This window comes from Acomys minous, assembly GCF_964271855.1.
Source record: "Acomys minous genome assembly, chromosome: 2".
NCBI lineage: Eukaryota > Metazoa > Chordata > Mammalia > Rodentia > Muridae > Acomys > Acomys minous.
In genome coordinates, this window is record NC_140484.1 from 96,113,335 (window position 1) to 96,126,913 (window position 13,579).

The following is a 13,579-nucleotide window of genomic DNA, read 5'->3' on the forward strand; positions in this document are numbered from 1 at the left end:
ATCTTGTTGATTGTGCTCTCACACTGGCATTTAACCATCTGGCTGTTCTTTGAGTTGGACAAATGTTCCTGATGCCGGACTCCTCAGGGAGTCTGGCAGAACCTTAGGCCTGACAGTGGAGGTCAGGCAAAAGCCCACTGCTCACCTCTGGTACCTGTGCATCAGGTGGACCTGAATGTTCTTGGGGTCATGCAGGCCTCTCTGCTGGCTGTGCCCTAGGTGAATCAGGCAGGTAGGGAGTAGGTGAAGGAGGCTCTGCACTGATTGTTGCTAGGGCATTTTCTTCATTAGTATTTGATGGGGAAGGGGTTGTCTAATCTCTTGGCTGGTAGTCCTGAGTTCTATAAGAAAGTATGCTGAGCAAGTCATGAGTATCAAGCCAGCAAACAGCACCCCTCCATGGCCTCTACATCAGTGCCTGTCTTCAGGTCCCTTTCCTGCCCTGACTTCCCTCAGTGATTGTCTACTACCTGGAAGTATGAGTAAAATAAATCCTTTCCTCTGCAAGTTTGTTTTTGTCCTGGTGTTTAATCCTAACAATAATAACAAGGTGCCTGTAGCTATCTGAAGTCCAAGAGGGCATTAGATATTATGAGATGTTATTATAGACAGCTGTGAACTGCCCAAGAGGGTGCTGGGAACCAAGTAAAGATCCAAGCTCCTGAGTAATCTCTCTGTACCCTTACATTTAATATTGAGAAGTTGGCATTTGTGAGGTTGTCATTGTAGGATGCTATCTCGTGGCTATTGCTTTAGTGTATTGATTTTTTCCCTATCTGCTAGTATGTGTTTATGCTTTCTAGCTTGTAGTTTTCCCACTGTTCTTATTCGCTTGGTTTATTTTATGTGAATCGTCCTGGTGAGTAGTTTTTGCTTAGATTTATGTTCTTTGCAGAAGCTAACTGCAGGAACAAGTACAATGGTTTGACAGCAGTAGATTATGCTGCACTTTAGCTGTGTCCTCTATGAAGTCCAGAGACTCCAGCACCAGAACAATGGTTGTGGAAAATATAGTTTTATTATAGTTGCAATATTTAAGTAGAAAAGTATGTCGGGATGGGAAAGGGAATAAAATAGGATGGAAAAATATGGGATAGAGAGATATAAAAATCAGTAGAGAAATATTGTATATTAGATTTAGAGAAAGAAAGGATTTAAAGGATTTTCAGTGGGATGCAAATTAAAACAGCTAGACAATTATGGTGAAAAGTATAAATATTAAAAACAATTGAAAACCAAAACTAAAACAATGAAATAAAAATGAGCAATTAAATTAAATAGACTGTATTATACTCAGTCTGTATGTCTTCCTAGTTGTGGAATAAGTGTGCACTCCCCCTTGAATTTTTTCTTTCCTAGGAAAAAAGAAATGCAAAATATTTTTTGATAAGTCAACATGTGTTAGAATAGGGTTACTTGTAATTCAAACATTTAATTATGTGTGTTGTTCAGAAACAAGGATCTCTGTAGCCAAATACCACTTTTTACCATACTTTCCTTGTGTGATTTCCTCACCTTGCAATTGTAACCTTAACTCTGGCATTTCGAGGCCCATCACTGTATGCTGGACTGCCTGTTCTTTAGGCAGAATGCTGTGGGCCAGCAACATTTGCCTTTCTCTAGTCTGTCTGAAACTACAGCAAGTTAATGTTGCTGTGACCTCTTACAGCTCTGCTATGGTGTGGGAGTATGTGATGGTTACTTTTTTGTTGGTGGCATTTATTGATTTATTTATTGTGCTTTTTGAGATTATATATATTCCCCCTTCCTCCAAACCCTCTCATATACTCGTATTTGCTCCTCAAATATTTATGGCCTCTTTTTTAATTAAAAAACTTTTTTGTTGATTCTTTGTGAGTTTCATGTCATGCATCCCAGTCCTGCTCATCTCTCCATCCCCTCATATGCTTCATTTGCCTTTGCAACCTCCCCCAAATAACACACACACACACACACACACAACAACAACAACAACAACAACAACAACAACAACAACTAAAGATATAAAACATGTCATCATTGAGGAAGCTGTAGCACGTCACAGTGTGCCCCACAGTATATCCCCCTGTCCACACATCTTCACTTGCAAATGCTCATTACAATGATTCATTGGTCTGGTGCGGTTGAGGCCTCAGGAGCCCTATCCCCATCATACTAACATGTCTATTGTGGTTTTCTTCATTCAGTTCATGTTTAACCAGTCATACTGGTGAGACTTTATGGGTGTGGCTTCTGATATTTCCAGGAGACATGATTTCATTTCATAGTAATTTCCCCGTTTCTCTGGCATTTAGAATCTTTCTGCCCCTTTATGTAATAGTCACCAAGCTTTAAGTTTGGGAGTTGTAGTTGTAGCCATTGGAACTGGGATCCACAACTGCATTTTGATTGGTTGTGGTATTTTGTAATGGTTACTGAAATTGCAAAGAAAATTTCCTTGATGAGGGGGAGAACTACACTTATCTGTGGATATAAGAACAAATATTTAGAGTAAAGTTGCTGATTGTCGTGGTTTAATAAACTAGTAGTTGTAGATTTTCCTCCAAGATCCACGAATTCACTAGTCTTGGGTAGTTGACTAGGTTTCCAGTACCAGACATTATTTATTTTTACTTGATCAGGTCTTAAGTTCAATTTGGTAGCTCTTGGTTACTGCCGAGATATGTATGCCACTACTATACCCTTCAGATTATCATGACATGCCACGATTGTGGTTAAGAGGCATCAAAGACAAACAGAATTGTTGGTTGACTTCTTACCTTGGAAGCATGGATGGTGCATTCTGTTCCTCTGAAATCTAGTCTACAAGTAAGAGGCATTCCTGTAAGTTCCAGCTCAGGGGCTTTTGATTCTGTTGTTTGTCTAGATGGTGGTGTCATTTTCCACAAGATACTTTTCAGTTTCATGAGGTCTCATTTATTGATTATTGGTCTTAGTACCTTTGCCATCAGTGTTCTATTCTGATTATCTTTTCCTGTGTCTCTGAGTTCAAGACTATTTCACATTTTCTCTTCTTTCAGATTTAGAATATCTGGCCTTATGTTTTCTGGTGTGCTATTCAAGTACTATATTAAGTAGATATGGAGAAAGCGAGTATCCTTGTCTTATTCCTGATTTTAGTGTAAATTCTTTAAGTTTCTTAATGTTTGTGTTAATTTTGCCTATGGTCTGGCTATACATTGCCTTTATTATGTTGAGGGGTGTTCCTTGTATCTCTAATCTCTCCTGGGCTTTTATTCCTTTGCTTACCATGACTGATAGGTTTTCTGGGACAGGCTGGATTAGCATCTGTGGTCTCTTAGAGTTTGTAGAACATCTGATCAGGCCTTTCTGGCCTTTGTAGTCTCCATTGAGAAGTCTGGGATTATTCTAATGTATCTGCATTTGTATGTTATTGATCTTTTTCCTTTGCAGTTTATAATATTCTTTATTCTGTATGTTTAATGTTTTGATTATTGTGGATTGTGGGGATTTGGGGGGTTCTTTGTACTTGGCATGCTATATGCTTCTTGTGTCTTAATAGACACCTCTTATCAATTTAACAAAAAATTTCTATTATTTTTGTTCAAAGTATTTTTTTATTTTTGACATGTGTTTCTTATCCTTCTTTTCTTCTATTTTTTCATAGAGTGTGTCATAGAATGTTTCAGATTTCCCTAATGTTCTGCACTTGAGGCTTTTAAAAAATATTTAACATTTTTCTTTGACTGAAGTATCCATTATTCTGCCTTGTTCTTAATGCCTGAGATTCTTTCTTCCATGTCTTGTACAATATTGATGAGGCATTATGTGAGGTTTTTATTTGAACTCCTTGAATTCCAATATCTAGTTATATCTCTGTTTGGTGTGTTTTGTGACTCTATATGTACTATTATGTTTTGAACTGTTTGCATTACTTCATTCCACTGTTTGTATTTTCACCGACTTCATTGGGAAATTTATTCATATCCTCTTTAAAGTTCTTGAAGATATTCATAATTGATGTTTTAAAGTCCTTGTCTTGAGATTAAGACATTGTGTATTTCTCAGGGCATTCTGTACTGGGTTCTGGTGGAGGCATATTATATTGACTGTTCATGTTTGCATTTTTGTGTAGATGATTAGGCATCTGGGCTTGGGATGATTAAGGTTAATTTAGGTGTTAATATCTGGTCTTTTATTTGTTGAGTGAGATTCCATTCCATGTTTTTTTTAAAATTTTGTTTTATTTTTGACTTTCTGATCAGAAAAGTGTAGTGCCTGTGTGATGCTTGGTACAGACTCCTTGTATAGGTCAATGGGTGGCAGAGAGGAATAGAGGTGTGCTAGGAAAAAATGCAGAGAGGTACTTTAAGAAGAGCTAAAGGGATCCTGTGAAACTCTGAGTTGAGTCCCTAGGAGTTGGATATATTGCAGGAAAAGGGTTCCTGCATGTAGGTTACAATAAGGGAAACAATAATCTGAAGAGCAAGGGATAGGGTAAGAGGGCTATGTGTGCTCTGCATTTGAACCCAGTGTTGGAGCTTCCAGTAAATGAAGTCCAGTTTGGAGGAGAGGTACTTGTAAGCAGCTTGTTACAGGGTTATGCATGAGAATGGAAAGATTGTAATGAAGGAGATTAATGATCATAAAAATTGCCTCCCTGAGTCCCAGCCCAGTGAATTCCAGGGGTAGAGTATTTTTTTTTTTATTGAGGTGTGTTTCTTTTACATTAAAAAAATATCTCATGACCCTGTATTTAGAAAATGCAGAATTATCTTTGATAAACCTCATTGTTTGTATCAAAAGAGTAAAATATATGGTCACCGTATTGCACAATTAACTGAACAATAAGTTATGTTGATATAATTTAGTATTAATTAAATTTGTTCCTCAATTTCATTAAGACATTAGATACTAGAGTTAAAATATTGATCCAATTCAAAAATGTGCATAAATATTATTAATAAAGATTTAATACACTCATTAAAGCAGACTTTCATATTTTAAACTAATATTTCTCTTATAGTTACTATTGAGAAAATTATTTACTTTCCTTAAGAAATGCTTAGTTTAATATTTCTATATTATTTTTGGAAACTGTTACAAGATTTTAACCATAATTTCAAATTTTAATGTTAATAAATTGTGAGAATAAAGAAATTAATTAATTGATTAATTAGTTTTCTTTACATCCTGACCACAGTTTTCCTTCCTCCTCTCCTCCCAGTATATCTCCCACACCTACCCCTCATTCACTCCTTTTATCTTCAGAAAGGAGGGAGGACTCCCATTGATATCAACCAGCCTTGGCACATCGAGTTTCAGTAAAACTAGGTTCATTTTCTATTAAAGCAACCCGGTATGTGGAAAGGGTCCCAAAAGCAAGAGCAAAGCAGAGACAGCCTCTGCTCCCCCTTTTAGCAGTTCCACATGAAGACCAAGCAACACAACTGTAACATATGTGCAGAGGACCTAGGTCAGCCCCATGCATGCTCCATAGATGGCTGTTCAGTCCCTATGGGCCCAGGTCAATTGATTGTGTAGGTTTTCTTCTAGTGTACTTGAGGGTTCTGGTGCCTGCAATCCTTCCTCCTCCCCTTCTTATGCAGGATTTTCGAAGCTGCTACTAATGTTTTTCTGTGGATCTCTATATCTGTTTTTTATCAGTTGCTGGAGGAAGTGTCTCTGATGGCAGGTATGCTAGGTTCTTGTATAACAGAATATCATTAACAGTGTCAGGGTTGGGTTCCCTATCATGGCATGGATATTAAGCTGGCACAGTCATTGGTTCTCCATTCTCTCAATTTTTGCTCCACATTTACCCCTGCAGATTTTATAGGTGAAACAAATTGTAGGTCAAAAGTTGTATGGCTTGGTTGGTGTTCCAATCCCTCCATTGGAAGACTTGCCTTGTTATAGAAGATTGCAGTTTCAGGCTCCATGTTCCTCACTGCTAAGAGTCATCACCAAAGCCACCCTCATAGATTCCTGGAGTTTCCATTACCCTGGGAATGTATCCATTGCTTATACTGGAGGTGCCCCCATTCCAGTTTTCTCTCCCAATACTTTATTGATCTGGCCTTCCCCCATCTGATTCCACCTGTTCCATCCCCAACCTCTACCCTTTTCCAGTCCCCTCTTGCTGTCCACCCACAATGTCTATTCTATTTCCCATTCTCAGTGAGACTCATGCTCCCACGCCACCCCCACACTGAACCCTCCTTTTTACTTATATTGCTTGGCTAATATTCACTTAGAAATGAATGTGTATCATGTTTGACTTTTTGGATCTTGGTTACCTCACTTAGGATAATATTTTCTAGTTCCATTAATTTCCCTGAAAATTTCATGATGTTACTGTTTTTAACAGATGAGTTATACTTCCTTGTATAAATGTACTACATTTTCTTTACCCATTATTCAGTTGAAGGACATCTAGGTTGTTTCCAGTTTCTGGCTATTATGAATAAAACTATGAACATAGTTGAGCAAGTGTCCTTGTGGTATGGTGTAGTGTACTTTGGGTATATGTCCAGGAGTGGTATAGCTAAGCATTTACATAGACTGATTCTTAATTTTCTGAGAAGACACCATATTGATTTCTAAAGTGGCTGTACAAGTTTGCCTCTCCACCAGCAATGAAGGAATGTTCCCCTTGCTCCACATCACTACAAGTATGTGCTGTCACTTGAGTTTATGTTCTTTGACTTTCTGACAGGTATAAGATGGAATCTCAGAGTTGTTTTAGTTTGCATTTCCATGATGACTAAGGACATTGATCATTTATTGAAGTGCTTCTTGGCCATTAGAGATTCCTCTGTTGAGATTTATTTGTTTATATATGAACCTTATTTTTAAATTTGGTTATTTGGTTTGTTGTTACCTAGTTTCTTGAGTTCTTTGTATATTTTTGATATCATCTCTCTGTCAGATTCATGGTTGGTGAAGATCTTTTTTCCATTCTGTAGGAAATCAGTTTGTACTTTGATCATGACTTTTGCCTTACAGAAGATTCAGTTTTAGGAGGTCCCATTTATTAACTGTTAATCTTTTTTGCCTTAAATTCTTTTTTGTTATTAATTTACTCTTGTTACATCTCAATGGTTATCCCATCCCTTGTATCCTCCCATTCTTCCCTCCCTCCCATTTTCCCCTTATTCCCCTCCCCTATGACTGTTCCTGAGGAGGATTACTTCCCCTTGTATATGCTCATAGGGTATCAAGTCTCTTCTTAGTAACCGGCTATTCTTTCTCTGAGTGCTACCAGGTCTCCCCCTCCAGGGGATGTGGTCAAATATGAGGCACCAGAGTACGTGAGAAAGTAATATCCCACTCTCCTAAAATGGTTCAAGCTCTGAAGACCTATAAAGAGGCAATGGAAGAAACTCAGGAATATTAATTGTTCATCTTAGTCACTGATATATTAGTGTCCTATAGAAGATGCTGTCTCCTGTCCCCATGTGTTCAAAGTTATTCCCCACCTTCTCTCTATCAGGCGTAGTAAGTCTGGCTTCATATTGAGCCCTTTGATTCTCTTTGACTCAAGTTTTGTGCAGCATGATAATATGGATCTATTTATATTCTTCTAAATGCAGACATCCACTTAGACCAGTGCCATTTGTTGAAGATTCTTTCCTGTTTTCCATTGTATGGCTTTGGCTTCTTTGTCAAAAAGCAAGTGTCCATATGTGTGTGGATTTATGTTTCTGCCTTCAATTCAATTCCATTGATCAACCTGTCTGTTTTTATTAGAATCCCATGTGTTTTTAAAATTACTATTGTTCTGTAGTACAGCTTGAAAACAGGATTCTTATACCCTCAGAAGTTTGTTTTGTTTTTGTTTTCCTGTTTCCTGGTTTTCTTTTTCCATATGAAGATGAGTATTGTTATTTCAAGGTCTGTAAAGATGTGTGTTCAAATTTTGGTGACAATTGCTTTGAACCTCTAGATTGATTTTGGTAAAATGGTAGTGTTTTCTGTGTTAATCCTACCAGTCCATGAACATGGGAGATTTTTCCATCTTCTGATATCTTCTTTTTTTTCCTTTTTTTTTAATATGGCAAATTTTTTCCTTTATTAATTTATTCTTGTTATATCTCAATGGTTATCCCATCCCTTGTATCCTCCCATTCTTCCCTCCCTCCCATTTTCCCCTTATTCCCCTCCCCTATGACTGTTCCTGAGGGGGATTACCTCCCTCTGTATATGCTCATAGGGTATCAAGTCTCTTCTTGGTAACCTGCTGTCCTTCCTCTGAGTGCCACCAGGTCTCCCCCTCCAGGGGACATGATCAAAGGTGAGGCACCAGAGTATGTGAGGAAATAATATCCCACTTTCCACTCTACTGTGGAGAATGTTCTGTCCATTGGCTAGATCTGGGTAGGGGTTTAAGGTTTACTGCCTGTATTGTCCTTGGCTGGTGCCTTAGTTTGAGCGGGACCGCTGGGCCCAAATCTGCCTATCATAATGTTCTACTTGTAGGCTTCTAGGACCCTCTGGATCCTTCTACTTTGCCATTCTCCCATGATTCTCTCATCTAGAGTCCCAATAAAATGTCCTCCCCTAGGTCTCAGTTTCCTGGTAAGTGAAGGCTTTCGTGGGACATGCCCCTTGGGCTAATATGCAGATATAAGTGAGTATATACCATTTGAGTCTTTCTGCTTCTGGGTTAACTCACTCATTATGATCATTTCTAGCTCAATCCATTTATCCACAAATTTCGGGAATTCCTTGTTTTTAATAGCTGAGTAGTATTCCATAGTGTATATGTACCACAGTTTCTTTATCCATTCTACTACTAATGGACATTTAGGCTGTTTCCATGTTCTGGCTATTATGAATAAGGCTGCTATGAACATGGTTGAGCAAATTTTCTTGTTGTGTGCTGGAGCATCTTCTGGGTATATTCCAAGGAGTGGAATAGCTGAGTCTTGAAGAAGCCCTATTCCCATTTTTCTGAGATAGCACCAGATAGATTTCCAAAGTGGTTGTGCTAGTTTGCATTCCCACCAGCAATGAAGGAGTGTTCCTCTCTCCCCACATCCTCGCCAGCATGTGGTGTTGCTTGAATTTTTTATCTTAGCCATTCTGATGGGTGTATGATGGAATCTCAGCGTTGTTTTGATTTGCATTTCCCTGATGATTAAGGAGGTTGAGCATTTCTTTAAGTATTTCTCAGCCATTTGATATTCCTCTGTTGAGAATTCTCTGTTTAGTTCCTAGCCCCATTTCTCGATCAGGTTATTTGGTTTGGTGGTGTTTAATTTCTTGAGTTCTTTATATATTTTGGATATTAGACCTTTGTCAGATGTAGGGTTGGTGAAGATCTTTTCCCAGTCTGTAGGCTGTCGCTTTGTTCTCTTGACAGTGTCTCCTGCCTTACAGAAGCTTCTCAGCCTCATGAGGTCCCATTTATTAATTGTTGAGATTAATGTCTGGGCTGTTGGTGTTCTGTTCAGGAAGTTGTCTCCTGTGCCAATATGTTCCAGGCTCTTCCCCACTTTTTCTTCTAAGTGACTTAGTGTCTCTGGTTTTATGTTGAGGTCTTTAATCCACTTGGATTTGAATTTTGTACAAGGTGACAAATATAGGTCCAGTTGCATTTTTTTACACATAGACATCCAGTTAGACCAGCACCATTTGTTGAAGATGCTATTCCTTTTCCATCGAATGGATTTGGCTTCTTTGTCGAAAATCAAGTGACCATATGTGTGTGGATTTATATCTGGGTCTTCGATTCGATTCCAGTGATCAACCAGCCTGTTGCTGTGCCAGTACCATGCTGTTTTAATTACTATTGCTTTTTAGTACAGTTTGAGATCAGGTATGGAGACTCCTCCGGAGCACCTTTTATTGTCTCAGCAATGTGTGCAAATAATTAAACTTCAGTGTTAAAATAAAAAATAACCTTAATGAATAGGAAAAATGTATGTGGCTGTAAATATACACATAGGGAAGTAAATTTTAGGTTGCTACTTCAATGGGTAGCATGCAGCCCATGTAAGTCAAGAGAAATAAAATCATGAGTGTTTTAAGAGGAATATCCAATGATGTTCTCATTTGATTAACCAAGTGCAGTATTATAATGTATACATCTAATCAAGACTAAACATCAGTGCTTCGCAGTAAATATGTAATAACAAAAATATTAAAGATAACATATATATGTGTGTATATATATATAATCTCCAAAAGAAAAAAGTGCTGTGCCTGTTGTTAAGAGTCATCCTGGTGACTTAAACACAGCCATCTCCATTAGAAGAACTAAAGAACTAAATATTCTTCTGAGCCATGCCACTACTTATCTCACTGAATTAACTGTTGTAAGAAAGGAAATAGACAAAACATGCAAAAACTGATTAAGAATTTATACAGAATTTATACAGAGAGCAGAGAGTGCTCATCGATTCTGCCTGCATTCAAGCTTGTCCATTTTTTAGGCATAATTGTGTTTGTGGCAGAAATGACGACATTTTTCTTGGTGGCTTGTTTGCAATATTTGAAGTCATCTTCACAAGGAGGTTCACAGGTGTTCATCATCTTTGAGGTAGGCTGGGTGTTGCCAGGAGTTAATCAGTCTTATTGTCAAAGAATCTTTAAAATAATAGAAACATCTTAAAAATGCCTGACTCTATATGTCTCTGAGGTTTCTGAATACTTTATCTAACTATTTTCCTTTATCCATTTATAGAATCATATCTATCTCTTAAACCTAGGATAAAATCTTGTGATAAAAATAGGCTAGTAATTGACACGACCATGTTTTGATCAGCTAACAATTAGCTTGTGTTACTTTACTATCCTAAACTGCCTGCAATTGCACTTTCAAAATATTGGAAGTAAACCTTGTATCATAAGTGAGTTGTATGGGTACAACACCTCATATTAGAGTAGAAATATCTATAATGTGTGTGAAGACTAATCTTAAATTTGAATTCTATACCAATGTATCAAAATATACTTATTTTGTATAAATATACAAAAATCTATACCAATGAATTAAAAATAACCTCATTTGTGAGTAACAGTTAAGGCCTTAATTTGAGGAATACATTCAATAATCTGCTTTTTGTCCTATGCTCCCTCAGTATTTCTATATTCTTCTTTCTTTCTTTTCAACCCCTATCTCCTTACCTATGAAAGAAAGATAAAGGAAAAAAAGATACATCCCTGAGTCCAACCTCATTTTCCCTCTGTCTTAAACCAATAATAACTTATAACCACCTCTTGATGAAAATAAAGGCCTGTAGCCTAAAAAAGGAACCCTCCCCAAAAAAAACCTACCCAAAATCCCCTTAGGGGAAATGAGGCATTGTTCTCTTAAGGTTTCTTCTGGGTGATTTAGGGCAAATAATACCTTTGAAGCCCCTCTGCCCAAATTGCCCAAATTGGAGAAAGTGGTAAAAAAAAAATCCAGGGATGCCATTTGTGGTCCAGTTTCTAAGTGTTGAGAAATTTCAGGCTTAGTAGAAGTCCTGTATGGGACAGTCTGAAATGCTAGGCCAACTGGAATCCAAAGCTTTCTTGAAGCTGTCCTGGGAGTGTTCCTTTTCTGATGACGAACAGCAAAGGAAGTGCTTGGTTCTGGAACATGAAGGTGGCAGAAAGTCATTGTCCAGCATGCTGAGAGGGATGAATCCTTTAAGGCCTGATTCAGTGTCAGTGTCCAGTTCTTTTGTTCTAAAAACATAATTTCTCACAAGCATTATACAGTCTTGAAATTATAAATGTGTGAGCTGTGAGGGATAGACAAAACAATTAAGGCTGGTTATTTCCTCTTTGTATGAGCAGAAGAAAGACATCTGCAAATCTTCATTTATGCCATATAAAAATGGCATCTAATTATAAGCCTCTGGTATTCTGTGACTAACAAAACACATTGTCTATGCATTCCTATCTAACATAATCCCCTGTTTGGGATTAGCAATATAAATCACCTGATTGTTCTACAGCTTGAATTCTTTACATCCCAATTGTGGCCCCTCCCTCATCATCTCCTCTTCTTACCATTCTTCTCTCCCTCCCTGTATTCTGTCTACCTTTATCTGAGTATTTATTTGTACATATCTATACCATCCCTAACTATATCCATATCCATATCTATATATCAAAATTTATACAATCATCTAGGCCTCAAGGTGTAGCTCAGAGGTTGATCATTTTCCTAGCATATGTGAGGCCCTAATTCAAGTTTAATCAGTGCAGAAACCATTCTGAAATACTCTTTCTCACAAGATCTTGAATAAAGTCTGATGTATTAATGCGAACAAACAATGTCTTCAGCATCAGGTTCTATATTTTACCTCTGCTTGCTCCTGCTTGTTTAGCATCTGTTAATCCAAGTCCTCAGTGATTCCAAGAGGCATGTCTGAATCAGTTTACACTTTCACATAAACATAAGAGGCTAGACAACACAAGGATATTTGGAGTGAGATTTAAAAAATATGTAAAACACCGAACAGTGAATATGCTCATACTTTGGATCAAATTTAGTTTCTCTACTTTACATGGCAAAAATGCCACTTAATAAACCACTTGCTTCCACCTCATCAGTGGGAGATCCTGTTCTTTGGCCTCAGCCTTTCTGTTGTCTTTGTGTGTTAAAAAATATTTTAGTGTAAATTAACTCATTCACCAAAATGCATGTTCCCAAACATTCTCCCTTTACAGTAATTTCTTCAAACACACACACACACACACACACACACACACACACACACACACACACAGAGCAAACAAGGAAAAATGGCACTGGCAGAGACAGCAAGAATCAGATGCATGGTGAGCTTCCAAAGAGTAGCTTTATTCAGGTACTACTAGAAATCTCATTAGATTCCAAGTAACTTTTCAGTATCTTGGAAGAAAACAAGAATAAATTAATAAAGGAAAAAAAAGAATAAAAAAAGAAAAAGAAAAAAGAAAAAAATCTCAACACACCACAACTCACTGTATTATAGCATTCAGGGCACATCTTACACCACTCTTGGGAAAGAAGGATGATCTCTCCCAGTTGTGTAACAGAAGGGGAGAGTCTGGCCTCCAGCAAGTGATAGATTTTTATACTTGCAAGGCAGGGTTCTGACTTACCTGAAGGTGTCTTTGAAACAAAGAAAACAGACACTTACATGACCAGGACATACAAAAAAGGTGACTTACTTCTAAAGACAGGCAGTGTCTGAGTAGTAAAAACTAAATATTTAGAAATCATTTTTAAGTCAGAGAAATAAGAGTCCGGTTTCTATTATGATAAAATGCTGATGACAAGCTCTTTGTGTGAAGGAAAAGTTTATTTCACCTTATAGCATGTTATCCAGAGAAGTCAGGCAGGGCAGGAACTTACCTAGAGTTGCTATAGAGTCCAAGGAGAAGCACTTTACTGATTTTCACCTCATGACATGCTCAGCCTACTTCCTTTTAGCACCTAGCACCACCAGCCAAAGAATGACTTTGCCCTTGGTGAGCTGTGCCCTCTTAAATCAAACACCAATCAAGAAAGTGCACCATGGTCTCACCCACAGGATATGATAAGGTCATTTTTGTCAACTAAGGTTCTGTCATCTAAAATGACACTAACCTGTGTCAAGCTGACATAAAACTAGCCAGCACATAGAGCCTAAGG